General features: G+C 43.9%; 1 pseudogene; it reads right to left on the reverse strand.

Annotated features, from left to right (window-relative positions):
• Positions 1 to 343: 343 nt before the first annotated feature.
• LOC126992229 (chitooligosaccharidolytic beta-N-acetylglucosaminidase-like) overlaps positions 344 to 4,471 on the reverse strand; it is a 5,879-nt pseudogene continuing 1,751 nt past the window's right edge.

The raw sequence follows: 4,471 nt of genomic DNA on the forward strand, positions 1-4,471 counted from the left end.
TAATTTCTACTAAGTAGGCTACAATACAAATTACAATACATATTAATTCTATAGCCGAAACTCCTTTGATGAAATGAGTGAATAGGAACTTGAAATTTAACGTTCTCCATGCTGGGGTGACTTTTATGTTTTAATAATTTACATTTTCTTTCTTATTTAAGTTCGTATGTTGTTAAGATTTTCTCTCCTCAGAGGGACCAATTACATGAGCCCGTCGGGTGACGGCCCATGAAGAGTGTCGACTGACCGACCAAGTCGGTCTACTGACGAGAACTGGCAATCTGACATGTCTCGGATCTTCATAATAACCAAGTCACAATACTCCATTTCAGAAGGCCTGAGAGTCTCCTAGCTATAACGTATTAAGTGTAAAGTATCTCGGAATTTAACATTCTCATTGGTCGGATGACCTGTGTATTCTTGTCACCAACATTATCTTTCTTATTTTACTATTTACTTAATGGCCAGAAATCACCATGAATATCAATCCCATAGTTCTGAAAAATCTCCTGCAACGAAATAAATCATTCAACGCTTGAGACACACCGTTCCCTGTGGTGGAGTGTGGACTTTTAAGGGCTAACTTATCTTTTTTCTTCTTCTTCTCCTTCTTCTTCTTCTTCTTCTTCTTCTTCTTCTTCTACTCTCCCTTTCTTCATCTTCTTCTTCTTCTATTGCTACTTCTTTTCTCCTTTTTATCTTCTTTTTAATTTTCTTTTTAGTTTTCTTTTTCGTGTTCTTCATCTTTTTTCTTCTTCTTCTTCTTCTTCTTCTTCTTCTTCTACTCTCCCCTTCTTCCTCTCTTCTTTCTTCTTCTTCTTTTTCTTCTTTTTCTTCTTCTTCTTTTCTCCTTTTTATCTTTTTTCATTTTCTTTTTAGTTTTCTTTTTCGTGTTCTTCTTCTTCTTTTTCTTTTTCTTCTTCTTCTTCTTCTACTCTCCCCTTCTTCCTCTCTTCTTCTTCTTCTTCTTCTTCTTCTTCTTCTTTTCTCCTTTTTATCTTCTTTTTCATTTTTTTTTAGTTTTCTTTTTCGTGTTCTTCATCTTTCTTCTTCTTCTTCCTCCTCTTCTTCTTCTTCTTCTTCTTCTTCTTCTTCTTCTTCTTCTTCTTCTTCTTCTTCTTCATCTTCTTCATTCGGCTTTTCCTCTAAGGGATTACTTCTGCCGGCCATCCGTTTCCATTTCTTCGTGTCTTCTGTATCTCCGTGATTTTTCTAATCCCACAACTATTTATATATTTTAAAGGTTAAATATTTATCACAACAGACGATTTTCGCTCAAGCACGAACCAGCAATGCACATTGCCACATTTACACTCGCTAGTGAACAGATGGATTGAAACTGACTATAATAGTAGTAGTAGTAGTAGTAGTAGTAACAGCAGCAGCAACAACAACAAAAACAATAATAATAGTAATAATAATAATAAATATAATAATAATAATAATAATAATAATAATAATAATAATAATAATATTTCTTGGTCTTGAGTAATTTGGAGTTTGCACACACACACACACACACACGCACGACCCGGTAGCTCAGTGGATAGAACGTCTGTCTCACAACCAGAAGGACTGGGGTTCCATTCCCCGGCCGGGTAAAGATAAGTTGGGTTTATCTTCTTTCGCGTGTAGCCCCTGTTCACCTTCCGTAGGGGAACGGCTGGCACACACACACAGGTAAAATGAAAGCAACCGAAAGAGAGAGAGAGAGAGAGAGCAACATTCCAGGTAACTTTCTCTTTCAGGTTACCTATCATGAACTCGTACAGGTGAGAGGAAAAAATTGAAGGTGAAGTGAAGAATGAGACAAAGGAAGAGATAAAAAAAAAGATTATATGAGTATTATTGAGAAGGAACATAAAGAAAACAAGTAAGGCGTAAAATAACAAGAAAAAAAAGATTAACAGAAAGAGTAGAGATAATACTATGTAATTGGTATGAGTGAAGATGAGGTACAGACAAGCAAACATGAGAAAAAAGGATGATAAGAGAAAAAAAAAAGTATCACAACAAAATAAAAAGAGGAAGGTGAGGGAGGAGAAAATATATAAACAGAAACAAAGGAGGAGGTGGAAAGGCAGTACCAATGTATGTGTGTGTGTGAGAGAGAGAGAGAGAGGGAGGATGTATTTACATAATAGAGTGTAGACTCCACATAATGATGATAAACATTCTCTCTAAAATCATTATCGCTTCTTCACTTCTTTTCCTTTCGACTTGTTTCTTTCTTATCCTCTTCCCTCAGGTTTTCCTCTCTTCCCTGTCGCTTTTCTTCTTACCCATCATTATACCTCAGACTTCGGAGGAAAGAAGTGTTACAAGGGCACTGTGAGAAGGAAAGGCACTCCTGGCTGTCATGAGTGGCACTATAGATAGCAGAGCCCCTCGTTCTGGTGGCACCACTGAGGCTGTATCCGTTCCGCCTGCACGCCGCGCCGCACCAGCCGCTGCCGGTGGTGGATGAAGCGAGTCTCCGCATCACGCCAGCCAGTGGCCGGGTTGGTCCACAGCCGCTCTGCCACAGCCGCCGCGCCTGAGCCACACCTGCACAGGACAACACACACTCAGAAGGGCGAGGAGGGAAAGTTCTTGACAGATTACATGGCGAAAGGTGATGAAGTACTTAGGCTGAAAAAAAGTGAGGACCATTAATATTGGCTAGAAGTTGGAGTACTCAAAATTCAGGAAGGAGATGAGCAAGAACTGTTTTACAATATTCAGTAAAGTAGTGAATGAAGGAAGCAAATTAAGCTGATGTATAGCTAATGCAAATACGAGTGCGTTGCCTATGGAGGTTACAGAAAGTTACAGATGAAAAGAGTGGATGATAAATAAACATCTCTCTGGAGCTGCGACGAGTTTACTGACTGGCCTATTCTTTTTTGGTAATCTCTTGATATTTTTGTGTTTCCTTGTGAAAATGGAAAAGAATGGAAAAATGAGTCCCATGTTCCTATGCGGTTGGTGAGCTCTAATCAAGGTAAGCAGTCATCTAACATTCAGGCCCACGCTTTGGTGCCTCATTGCATGCAGGGATGTGGGAGGCAGGTGAAAACATTACCTACAGCCAATGGAAGAAGGGCTCATTAGGTCGGGCCCGAGGAGGCTTCGCCAACCAAAATCTCTGTGGGTACAGCCAAGCTCTTCAATCACCTTCCACGCCTTCTTACCTTAGAGTCAATAGTGGAAGTGTCCGCTTGTTCGGTCCACATTGCACTTTCACCACCGAGAATCTGGCCGGGGTGCGAGGAGCCAGTAAGGGTCAGGGCGATATCATGCGGGCTATTGTCGTACATTGTTTGCCATCCCTTGTACGGACTGCACCAGTTGTTTCCCTCACCCACCCACGCCCCGGCGCCACAGTCCAAGTACCAGGCGTCGTGGTTACTGAAGATAACCCTGTACCCCCTAGTCAAGGCCTCCTTGATGACTGGGTCCTGTCGGGTACTCCAGATTTGGATGATGTACTGGGAGGAGTTGAGGAAGGTGTTGAGACGAGCTGGATTTGTGAGTTCTGAGGTCCACAAGACGCCCTCCACCTCCTTCCTGTGTCCTTGTCCAGCCCCAGCAGCCGCCTGCAGCAGCTGCCGCGCCTTCTCCTGGAACACCCCCCACTGCCTGTAGTAAGCATCAGCATCAAGACCGTGTCCGTTGGCTGTCATCCATGTCACGATCTCCTCCGTTGTGTTCCAGCATTTGAGGTTGACCTGAGGGGGAGTGAAGGGAGAGGTGAGGACTCGAGAACCGTTACGGTCCAGGCTAGTAGTTTATACAGGTGGCCCTGAGAGATAGAGGATAAACACTGGTATTCATAAGGTAACACAGGACACATTGGCACTTGTATGTAGTACACTTCCCTCCTCAGCCCTTACTTCATCGCCGCCATAATGAAAGATGTCAACAGGGGCGAAGATGTCGATCAGTTCATGATATATGTGCCCCAACACGTCATATATGGCGGGGTTAGCAAGGTTAAGCTGGCCACACAGGCTCCACGCAGAACTCCTGCCAGGGCTCCTACAGGGAACAGAAACGATACGTCAAGGGACACGTGGGAAGCTCTACTTGTTTTCATAGTACACACACACACACACACACACACACACACAGTGTCCATACAATGAAGAAGTTGGACTAATATAGATTGGGAGATATGACTATCTGAGCTTAAGCTCAGGCCCTGTATACTACAAATAGGAAAAAAAACAAATAGGTAAATACACACGCACACACACACACACACACACACACACACACACCTGGTTGACGCACACGGCCAGCCTACAGCCCCTCCTCCTTCTCGGCCCTGCCAGCCATTGCCGACGTGCGGGCGCGTCCAACTCGGGCAACAGGCGCACGCCGCGCACGCGCGCGTACTGGACGAGGCGGCGCACCTGGGCGGGCGTGTACACCTGTCTGGGGGAGTAGGCGCCGTAGTAGGCCATGTTGGGCAGCGTGTCCAGGGCCA

This window comes from Eriocheir sinensis, unplaced genomic scaffold (assembly GCF_024679095.1).
Source record: "Eriocheir sinensis breed Jianghai 21 unplaced genomic scaffold, ASM2467909v1 Scaffold422, whole genome shotgun sequence".
NCBI lineage: Eukaryota > Metazoa > Arthropoda > Malacostraca > Decapoda > Varunidae > Eriocheir > Eriocheir sinensis.